This window comes from Lepidochelys olivacea (assembly GCF_965140295.1).
Source record: "Lepidochelys olivacea isolate rLepOli2 genome assembly, chromosome: 13".
Taxonomy (NCBI): domain Eukaryota; kingdom Metazoa; phylum Chordata; order Testudines; family Cheloniidae; genus Lepidochelys; species Lepidochelys olivacea.
The window spans coordinates 39,097,163-39,108,773 of record NC_140423.1 but is presented as its reverse complement, the minus strand read 5'-3'; the positions used below and the strand labels follow the sequence as shown (position 1 = coordinate 39,108,773).

At 47.1% G+C, this 11,611-nt stretch overlaps 1 gene segment (V, D, J or C); it reads left to right on the top strand.

Annotated features, from left to right (window-relative positions):
* The first annotated feature begins 8,886 nt into the window (after positions 1–8,886).
* On the top strand, positions 8,887–10,050 carry LOC311529939 (immunoglobulin heavy variable 4-30-4-like). The segment is given in 2 exons: positions 8,887–8,902; positions 9,728–10,050.
* The last annotated feature ends 1,561 nt before the right edge of the window (positions 10,051–11,611 follow it).

The window sequence follows — 11,611 nt, the reverse complement described above, 5'->3', positions numbered from 1 at the left end:
TTCCCTGTTACAATCTTCCTACGCTCTCCTAAGGGGCCGGAGAGCTTTCCCCCTTGGCGCTGCTAGCTCGTTTCCAACCCCGACATGTTTCCAGGGAGTTTCTCCTATTTAGCTGGAATCTTCAATGACCGGGAGGAAGTGTGATTCAGGGATCAGGGAGCTGGCCAGAGGCGCGTCTGCCCTGTTTATTGCTCTGCGAGACCTGAGGCAATTCACTCAGAGCCAGATTTTTAAAGTTAAAGATTTTTAATAATTCCCGTTGAAACACCTTTAAAAATCTGGCCATTCATTAGTCTCTGTGACCGCCCCCCCCACACACACACATGCTCCAGGTCTACCAAAGGCTTAGAATCATAGGACTGGAAGGGACCTGGAGAGGTCATTAGTCCCGTCCCCTACACTCATGGAAGGACTGAGTTTTCTCTTCTGAACCATCCCTGACAGTGTTTGTCTGACCCGCTCTTAAAAATCTCCAGTGAAGGAGATTCCACAGCCTCCCTAAGCACAAGACTCACCTTCCACAAGTCTCTCCAGGGCAGATTTTCAAAGTTGGGCACCTCAAGTTGCAGATGTGCAAATCTCACTGGATGCCTAAGTTTATTAGTTTAGCTCACACCCGGCCAGCTATTTTAAAGATATTTAGGTGCTTATGGTGTAGATATTTGCCTAACTCCCATTGATTTCAATGAGTTGTTGACACCTGGGTACTTTTGAAAATTCCAATCGTTGCTTATCTGGATGTTTAGGAACCTAAATGCCTCTGAGAATCTGGCTTTCTCTGCCTCAGTTTCCCATCTGTGTAATGGGGATATTGACACTTCCCTACTTCACAGTAGAGTTAAGAGCACAAAACACACTAAAGATTGTGCTCAGACACTACGGTAATTAGCAGCAAAGAGTCCTGTGGCACTTTTATAGACTAACAGACGTATTGGAGCATGAGCTTTCATGGGTGAATCCTCTCTTCCTCAGCTGCGTGTAGTGGAAATTTCCAGGGGCAGATATAAATATGCAAGCAAGAATCAGGCCAGGGATAAGGAGGTTAGTTCTATCAGGGAGGATGAGGCCCTCTTCTAGCAGTTGAGATGTGAATACCAAGGGAGGAGAAAATGCTTTTGTAGTCCGCAAGCTAGTCACAGTCTTTGTTTAATCCTGAGCTGATGGTGTCAAATTTGCAAATGAACTGATGGGAAGAAGGAGGATCCTGGGAACTACAGGCCAGTCAGCCTCACTTCAGTCCCTGGAAAAATCATGGAGCAGGTCCTCAAAGAATCAATCCTGAAGCACTTGCATGAGAGGAAAGTGATCAGGAACAGCCAGCATGGATTCACCAAGGGAAGGTCATGCCTGACTAATCTAATCGCCTTCTATGATGAGACTACTGGTTCTGTGGATGAAGGGAAAGCAGTGGATGTATTGTTTCTTGACTTTAGCAAAGCTTTTGACACGGTCTCCCACAGTATTCTTGTCAGCAAGTTAAGGAAGTATGGGCTGGATGAATGCACTACAAGGTGGGTAGAAAGCTGGCTAGATTGTCGGGCTCAACGGGTAGTTATCAATGGCTCCATGTCTAGTTGGCAGCCGGTATCAAGTGGAGTGCCCCAAGGGTCGGTCCTGGGGCCGGTTTTGTTCAATATCTTCATAAATGATCTGGAGGATGGTGTGGATTGCACTCTCAGCAAATTTGCAGATGATACTAAACTGGGAGGAGTGGTAGATACGCTGGAGGGGAGGGATAGGATACAGAAGGACCTAGACAAATTGGAGGATTGGGCCAAAAGAAATCTGATGAGGTTCAATAAGGATAAGTGCAGGGTCCTGCACTTAGGACGGAAGAACCCAATGCACAGCTACAGACTAGGGACCGAATGGCTAGGCAGCAGTTCTGCGGAAAAGGACCTAGGGGTGACAGTGGACGAGAAGCTGGATATGAGTTAGCAGTGTGCCCTTGTTGCCAAGAAGGCCAATGGCATTTTGGGATGCATAAGTAGGGGCATAGCGAGCAGATCGAGGGACGTGATCGTTCCCCTCTATTCGACATTGGTGAGGCCTCATCTGGAGTACTGTGTCCAGTTTTGGGCCCCACACTTCAAGAAGGATGTGGATAAATTGGAGAGAGTCCAGCGAAGGGCAACAAAAATGATTAGGGGTCTGGAACACATGACTTCTGAGGAGAGGCTGAGGGAGCTGGGATTGTTTAGCCTGCAGAAGAGAAGAATGAGGGGGGATTTGATAGCTGCTTTCAACTACCTGAAAGGGGGTTCCAAAGAGGATGGCTCTAGACTGTTCTCAATGGTATCAGATGACAGAACGAGGAGTAATGGTCTCAAGCTGCAGTGGGGGAGGTTTAGATTGGATATTAGGAAAAACTTTTTCACTAAGAGGGTGGTGAAACACTGGAATGCGTTACCTAGGGAGGTGGTAGAATCTCCTTCCTTAGAGGTTTTTAAGGTCAGGCTTGACAAAGCCCTGGCTGGGATGATTTAACTGGGAATTGGTCCTGCTTCGAGCAGGGGGTTGGACTAGATGACCTTCTGGGGTCCCTTCCAACCCTTATATTCTATGATTCTATGATTCTATAAATTCATACTTTTAAAGGTCGCCATCCTGCAGCAAAAAAACTTCAGGACCAGACTACAAAGAGAAACTGCAGAGCTTCAGTTCATTTGTAAATTTGACACCATCAGCTCGGGATTAAACAATTAGATCCAGACTAACAGGGCTATCCCTCTGATATGGTAATTAGGGCATATCAATGACTGAAGTGGATAGTAAAAATTTTCCTGTCAGAGCTTTTCTGCAATGGAAAATTAAGTATTTAGCTAAAGTTTTTTTTCCAGAAAATCTCTTTGGGCATTTGGTTGAAAGATACTTTGGGTTTTGGCCAAAAAGTCCATGATTGGTGATGATTTTAAATTTTTACTTTTCAAGATTTTTTTTTTAACAAAAAGTTTTTCGGGGGGGAAACAACCCACTTTATACCCAGCTCTACTGGAATAAGACCCGTTCTCCATCTGGTCCAATCCTGCTGTTAGCTCAGTCAATGTAAACTAGACTCTGCTCTCAGTTACACTGGTACAAACCCAGCATCACATCACTAATATCTGTGGGATTATTTTAGGTATTCATCCCAGTCACTGAGGGCAGGACTGGACCCCACCAATATTAGCCTTGATTTCACAGGGAGCAGAAGCAAGCCCTACCTATATTTAAGGTTATTTCAAAGTTCCCCAGTGTCAGGGTTTCTTCCCCACTCTGAACTCTAGGGTGCAGGTGTGGGGACCTGCATGAAAACCCCCCTAAGCTTATTTTTACCAGCTTAGGTTAAAACTTCCCCAGGGTACAAACTATTTTACCTTTTGCCCTTGGACTTTATTGCTGCCACCACCAAGCATCTAATAAATATATAACTGGGAAAGAGCCCGCTTGGAAACGTCTCCCCCCCCAAAAAAATCCTCCCAAACCCTCCACCCCCTTTCCTGGGGAAGGCTTGATAAAAATCCTCACCAATTTGCATAGATGAACACAGACCCAAACCCTTGGATCTTAAGAACAAGGAAAAAGCAATCAGGTTCTTAAAAGAAGAATTTTAATTGAAGAAAAAGAAAAAGAATCACCTCAGTAAAATCAGGATGGTAAACACCTTACAGGGTAATCAGATTCAAAACATAGAGAATCCCTCTAGGCAAAACCTTAAGTTACAAAAAGACACAAAACCAGGAACATACATTCCATTCAGCACAACTTATTTTATCAGCCATTGAAACAAAACAGAATCTAATGCATCTCTAACGAGATTGCTTATTAACCCTTTACAGGAGTTCTAACCTGCATTCCTGCTCTGGTCCTGGCAAAAGCATCACACAGACAGAGAGACCCTTTGTTTCTGACCCCCGCCCCTCCAGCTTTGAAAGTATCTTGTCTCCTCATCGGTCATTTTGCTCAGGTGCCAGCGAGGTTATCCTAGCTTCTTAACCCTTTACAGGTGAAAGGGTTTTTCCTCTGGCCAGAAGGGATTTAAACAGCTCTGTTTACCCTTCCCTTTATATTTATGACACCCAGATTAAATTTCTTTAATTTTCTGCTTCTGAAGAGATCATCTCCCAGACAGATCAGAATCCTGAGTTTCGCTTGATGAAAAGGGCCAGGCCCCAAGAGAGATCCCCACCTGTCACCAGACCTAATCTATCAGCCAGTCAATTCTCCCCTGTTCCGCTGCAGGGCAGCAGCTGCTGCATCTCGATCTGTTTCCTCCATTTAGCCCAGAACCAGCTCCCTGCTGGCCCCTTTCATCTCCCCTCCCTGATGGGTGAAACCTGCATGCAAATCCCTACCCAGGGGGGTTCCTGTTTAAATACAAACTCCTGGTCCTAGAAGCCTCAGTCTCTCCCCAGACACTGAACTGCCCAGTCCCTGCTGCTGGGGAGTCAGTTCATTAATTCAGACCATCATGGACTCATTTTTCACCCTCTTATTCCTCTTAGCCACCCATTCCTGTGAGTGTCTGTGGGAGGGGGTAGGGAAAGTTCTGCTTCGCTTGTACTGGAGGGAGAAATGTCCTTTGACTTCAGCAGAGCAGGGGGAGTCCCCGGGGAGTATCTGATCAGCATTAGAATTCCTGAAACAAATTTCCTCCTTTTTGAGGTGTTCTTGCCCAAATCCAGCTGGTCCAGTCCAGCCCGGGAGCGGTGAAGCCCGGAGAGACCCTCACCGTGACCTGTGCAGTCTCGGGTCAGTCCATCACTAGTGGTCATGGCTGGCACTGGGTCCGGCAGCCTCCCGGGAAAGGGCTGGAGTGGCTGGGACGGAGATTTTACAGCAGTTCCACCTGGTACACAAACTACAGCTCATCTTTCCAGAGCCGAATCACCATCTCCCCTGACTCCTCCAAGAACCGGTTCTCCCTGCAGCTGGCCTCCCTGGGAGCTGCGGACACCGCCACGTATTACTGCGCCAGGCAGACACAGTGAAGCGGAGCAAAGCAGGGACCCGTGCAAAAAGGGGATGTGGATTCTGAACATACTCTCAGGCCTCTGGCATGGTGTAATTTATCTGTCTAGAGAAAGGGAAACACAAACACAGGAAATTTCCACTAGATGGAAATGAAGGGACATCTTCTGCTTCCCCTGTCCACTCCCTCCTCTCCCCAAATAGACTCCTTCGGTGCTAAACATTCATGAGAATCTTGGCACGGTGAAGAATCAACATCTATCGCTTCCTGGGGACTAGTCTACAAAAAATCAATTACTCCGAATTAATATAAATCAGTTTAGCTAAATGGGTGCCATTTTTGTGTGTGCATGCTCGCATTTCAGTTTCAAATTCGTTCCAGCGGTTCATCTTGGGAACCAGGAAAAATGCTGGAAGCAAAGTTTATAACCAATGCATAAGAGCGTCCACACACAGAAAGTCAAAACGGTTAATCTCAATGGGACTGGAATCACATAGTTACTTACATCATCACCCCTGTGAGTGGAGAAAGTGTACACACACACACACACACACACTCCCCAGATCTCATTCCTTCCAGAAGGATACAAGCGTCCACAGAGAGGGAGTGAGAGGGAGTGAGAATGCTCTTGTATTCCGAAACTCTGTAAAGGAACAAGTGAGTTTTCTCTCTCTCATAGAAACATGATTAGATATCGGATGAGACTCAAGGTCCATCTAATCCGGTATCCTACCTCCAACAGTAGCTGATGCCTCAGAGGAAGGTTGTTTGCAGTGTTGTTGTAGCCCTGGTGGTCCCAAAAAATATTAAGATACACAGGGTGGGTGAGGTAATATCTGCTACTGAAACAACTTCAAATAGTGAAAGAGACACGTTTTTGAGTAACGCAGATCTTCTCTGCAGGTCTGGAAAATATCAGACCTGAAGAAGAACTCTGTGTAGCCAGACAGCTTGTCTCTTTCACCTACAGAAGTTGGTCTAATCAAAGATATTATTTCACTCTGTCTCTCAGAAGAAGGTGTAAAACCCACACAATAAGCAGATGGGTGATAATCTGTGCCACACACAGGTTTTACTAAAACAGATACTAAAACTCAAAGATTACTTATGGGCTTGATGCAGGAATCATTGGGTGAGGTTCAATGCCCTGTGTTAAGCAGGTCAGACTAGATGATCAGGTCCCTTGGTAATCCCATCTAGTCTTAATATCTACGAATCTATTAAAATTACAGAATTTTTCCCAATGTGATTGCAAATGAAATGAAATGATGTGAAAACTCAATGGAATTTTACTTTCAATGAGATTTGGCTGCCTTACTGCCTTAGGTCTTTCTGAAAAAAGAAAGACATTTAATTATAATAATTAAAACAAGAACTCAGGCTCACACCTTCTGTTTAACCTTCAGCGTTTGCACACCACCTGCAGCAAGGCTTCCTGACATTGGCAGACACAGCCACCTATTCCTGGGCCAGAGGCAGCCCCGTGACAGGGAGCAAAGCAGGGACTCACACAAAAGAGAAGAGGTCAGTAAACAATAGTGAGGTCAGAGTTACAGAGAGAGTTAAGCCACCCAGAGAGAGACACACACAGTAAATTCAATATGAAAAAACAGATATGAAGAGATTTTTTTCAGAGAATCCAGAACTTACCCCCTTTTCCTGGACACAGTTTCCTTTCAGCTCCCACAGGATCTCATCAAACTTCCTGAGAAAATAAATGTATTTGTTTTCATTGCAATGGTTCCAAGAACAGGCAGGAAAAGATTAATGGAAACATAGATTACACAAAATCACTCAGGGCCCCGGGGCTCTGCTCCCTGATTTCTTCAGACAACACACAGCCAACCTGTGGAATTCTTTGCAAGAGGATGTTGTAAAGGCAAGACTATAACAGGGTTCAAAAAAGAACTAGATAAGTCCATCAATGGCAATTAGCCAGGATGGGCAGGGATGGTGCCCCTACCCTCTGTTTGCCAGAAGCTGGGAATGGGCAACAGGGGTTGGATCACTTGATGATTCCCTGTTCTGTTCATTCCCTCTGGGGCACCTGGCATTGGCCACTGTCGGCAGACAGGATACTGGGCTGGATGGACCTTTGGTCTGACCCAGTATGGCCATTCTTATCAGCATGTGAATTTGTGGCTATTTCTGTGTATCCAGGTGTGTACAGGAGTATGTTTTCTGTGAACCAAGAAAGTCTCTTTCCTTCCAGTAGAAGGTAACACTGACTCAGGCCCACACAAACCAAAATAAGCACAACAAATCTCATTCCCTGCCTTAGGAGGCAGCAGTCTTTCTCACACCCCATCAGAGTCCCGTCCCCCGCCACCGACCCCATCTGCTCTGAACTCTGGTGTACAGATGTGGGAACCCGCATGAAAGACCGCCCCCCTCCCAAGCGCATATCCTACCAGCTTAGGTTAAAACTTCCCCAAGGCACAAGTTCTTTTCCTTGTCCTTGGATGGTATTGCTGTCACCACCAAGTGATTTAAGCAAAAATTCAGGGAAGGGTCACTTGGAACCCTCCCCTGCAAAATATCCCCCAAGCCCCTTCACCCCCTTTCCTGGGGAGGCTTGAGAATAATATGCCAACCAATTGCCTTAAATGTAAGTACAAACCAGACCCTTTATCTTTAGGACACTAAAATCAATCAGGTTCTTAAAAGAAGAGCTTCAGTATAAAGAAAAATGTAAAAGTATCACACCTGCAAAATCAGGATGGAAGATAACTTTACAGGGTAATAAAAAGATTTAAAACACAGAGGACTCCCCTCTGGACTCAGCTTCACAGCTACAGAAACAGGAATAAAACTACCTCTTAGCATAGGGAAAATTCACAAGTTAAAACAAAAGATAATCTAACACATTTCCTTGCCTTACTTACAATTTTTGTAATCATAGATGAATCATTTCAGGTTTTATTTTCAGGAGATGTTGTCCCTTTCTGGTCTCTCTGTCCGGAGAGGGAACAATAAAAAGAGCACAAACAAAACCTCCTCCCTGCCCCCACCAGATTTTAAAGTATCTTCTTTCCTCATTGGCCTTCTGATCAGGTGCCAACTAGGTTATCTGAGCTTCTTAACCCCTTACAGCGATTCAGTACGGCTTCCCAGGAGGGATTTTATGTTACCCGTATTTCTATGTTTATGACACACCCACCCTCACTCCGAGGCAGTTCTTCTACCTGGAAAGCACCTAATAATAAGGTGCTGTATTTCCCTCCATCCTGGCTTTTCAGATTCGGCGCTGTGTCCTGCCATCACAGCCTGTGTTCTGGCAAAGCCCACGGGCTGCATCTTCTCTTCATTCCCTTTTCCTTCCCTGTCGCCACAGCTGCTTGTCAGGTTCTGTGGCCTAAACCAGCCCTTCCCCGCAATTCAGCTGCTGCTCCTTCCCCATCTGGCATTCCCATGTCATTTCCCCAAGGACACTGTTTATATCTATTTCATATGCCCAACACATTTTCCGAATAGCCACCGCTCCAATACAGGGACACCTTTTACTCAACTGTGGAGAGAGAAAGAAAGAAAGAAAGAAAGAAAGAAAGAAAGAAAGAAAGAAAGAAAGAAAGAAAGAAAGAAAGAAAGAAAGAAAGAAAGAAAGAAAGAAAGAAAGAAAGAAAGATCGTTCAAGTGTAGACTAGGGGATATAAACCCTGGAAAGGCACTTTTCTACCCAAATGAGAGTGCACACTTGGGGATAGACCAGGATATGTACACATGGATTTAAATTTACATTTAGGTTATACCAAAACTAATTTCCCCTGTAGACAAGGCCTAAGTCAAACTGGAGCAAGTCTGTTTCTAAACCACTCCTGACTCCCTAGAGCACTCAGATCTGGTCTACACACAGCTACACACATTCATATAACTGCTTGACTTAGGAGAGTAATGTTTTCACCCATGTGGTTATAACAGTGCAAGGCCTACTGTGGATGAGGTTATACCCGAGTAAAGGTGCCTTACTCCAGTCTAGTTTGTCCTCTTTCTCGCTGGGTCATGAGCTGGCATTTTGTCCGCCTTCTCCATGGACGTCCCGGTGTCTGAGAGGAAGGGCAGAGTGTCTGACCCCAGAATATTAGGTGTCCCCGAGCCATTCCCTGCTCTTCTCAGCAATGTCCGAACCGCATAGCTTGGAACGGAGTCACCGGATACTTTACAGGTCAGTGTAAGGGATTGTCTGGGTCCAGCCTAACTCACACCTGCACACAGAGCAAGTCTCACTCCCTCCAGCAGGGCCCAGCAGTGTCTCTCTCACACTCTCTCTCCCCCTCACAGGTGTCTCTGCTACAGGAAAAGCACCGGACCGTTTCCCCCACGCGTGCGCTCTAGACTGTCCCTGGGTTGCTGCCCTCACGGCCTTTATTCTGGCAGAGCCCAGAACCTGCACCGTCCCTCCCTTGGTCACACGCTAACACATGAAGTTGATGTGTGACTCTGCTTCCCACCAGACAGCTCCCTACCTAGAGGGGCCCCTCCCTTTATACCCGCTGGGGAAACGCCGCATGCAAATCCCTGCCCCGGGGGGTTCCTGGTTAAATACAAACCCCTGGTTCTAGGAGCCTCAGTCTCTCCCCAGACACAGAACTGCCCAGTCCTGCCTGCTCGGGAGTCTCCCTCATTTTATGAGAAAGAGAATGACATCTCTGTGGCTTTTCCTTCTCCTGTTATTGGCCCCCAGCTGTGAGTGTCTCTTGGGCAGTGGGAGAATTGGGGGCAGCTGCACAGATTCATTGGCTGGCTAATTTCGTCCATATTTTGTTTTCCTCTCCCCAGGTGTCCTCTCCCAGGTGCAGCTGGTCGAGTCCGGCCCGGGTGGGGTGAAGCCCGGACAGACCCTCACACTGACCTGCGCTGTCTCGGGTGTCTCCATCACTGACAGCAGCTACGCGTGGAGCTGGGTCCGGCAGCCCCCCCGGAAAGGGCTGGAGTGGGTGGCACGTATATACCCACACGACGGGAGAAAGTGGTTTGCCGCGTCGCTCCAAAGCCGGACCACCATCTCTTCGGATACCTCCAAGAACCGGTTCTCCCTGCAGCTGGCCTCCCTCGCGGCTGCAGACACCGCCATGTATTACTGTGCCAGAGACACACAGTGACACAGAGCAAAGCGGGGCTGGTACAAAAAGGGGAAGCGGATTGTCTAGACTCACTCGGGGCCCTTTCACACTCACGTCTCCATTAGAAGCAGAGTGAGACAGTGGCCAAAAGGAGGTTTAGGAGGTGGACATCGGGGAGAGAAAATTCCTGGTCTACTAACTCAGCTCCTCCTAACACGGACACCCAGAGATCACATCTCACGGCTCCCCAAGAGGGAAACAATCAGACAAGCACCCGCAGGTCTCATTCCCATCGGTGTGGGAGGATTTATAGCTATATACATATCAATACGAATACAATATATAAATATGTATGTGTCTATATTAAATCTATTCAGTGCATATCTCTCTGTGTAGACACACACTAAACATTTCCCCTGTCATTCACACATTACTGGGGTAATTTTGATCGCTAATTCGGCACCTGAGGTCCGAGTGTCGCTGGTTTAAACCCTGAGGAACAAGGTTTAACTTCCCTGCCAAATTCTGCCCCTCTCCAGTGCGTGTCCCAGCCCCGCGCCTGACTTACCACAATTACAGATGTGTGTGTGTGTGTGTACATATACTAAATACATATTGTGTGGGTCTATATGTGTAGACACTCGCTAAATATTTCCCCTCCATTCACACCACTGTGGTTCTTTTGGGTGTCGATCACTGATTTGGCTTCGGAACCCCTGAGGTGTGACTATCACCCGGGGTTATGCTCAGATAAATTGGTTAGTCTCTAAGGTGCCACAAGTCCTCCTTTTCCTTAAGGACAAGGTTTAACATCCCTGCCATATTCCGCCCCCTCTCCAGTGTGGCCCCAGCCCCGGCCCTGACCTACCACAATCACAGGACTCCTTTGGATGCAGCCCAGAAGCTGCCGCTCTCCTGTCTGCCAACTTCCCGGCCTCCCTCCCTGCCCTGAAAGGTGTTTGCTAGTTTACTTGGGCAAATCCAACCTTTCTCCCTCTCTCACTTAGATGGGGTGGCCTCTGAGCTAGAAAGACCAAGACAAAGAGAGCTGTCCCTCACCCTCCCGGTCCCGGGCCCCCTTTACCCAAATCCCCGCTCCATTTTCTGAATCCTCTTGCTTCCCCTTGGCTGCTTTCACCTGTGTTTTGTGTGAGCATCTGCCTCTGTACAACCATATTCCAAATTCTCTTTCCAACCCCACTCAAATGACGTCAACAATTCAAAACGCGCCCATATCCAGTGGGTTTGGGGATCCCAATTCCCTTAAATCCTGTTCCAAACCCCCACCCATATCTGCAAATTTTACATTAGCCACACACCTGTCCCCCACCCCGCTGTACGACTCTCAGGAGATGGACTCAGAGGATTAAGGCTGCGGGGTTAAGAAGCCTGCGATATTTAGGAGCCAGAATCTCCCTGGATTTCACTGGCAGTTGGATGCCCAGCCCCCAACCGGTCTCTGTTCTTCTCTACCCAGTGTCACCAGACCCTGTGAGAGACTCCCAACGATTCCTGGATTTCTCCAAGGAGAAACTGCTGAGCTTGAATTAACATGCAAACTAGACACCGTGAACCTGGGTTTGAAGAGAGACTGGGAGTG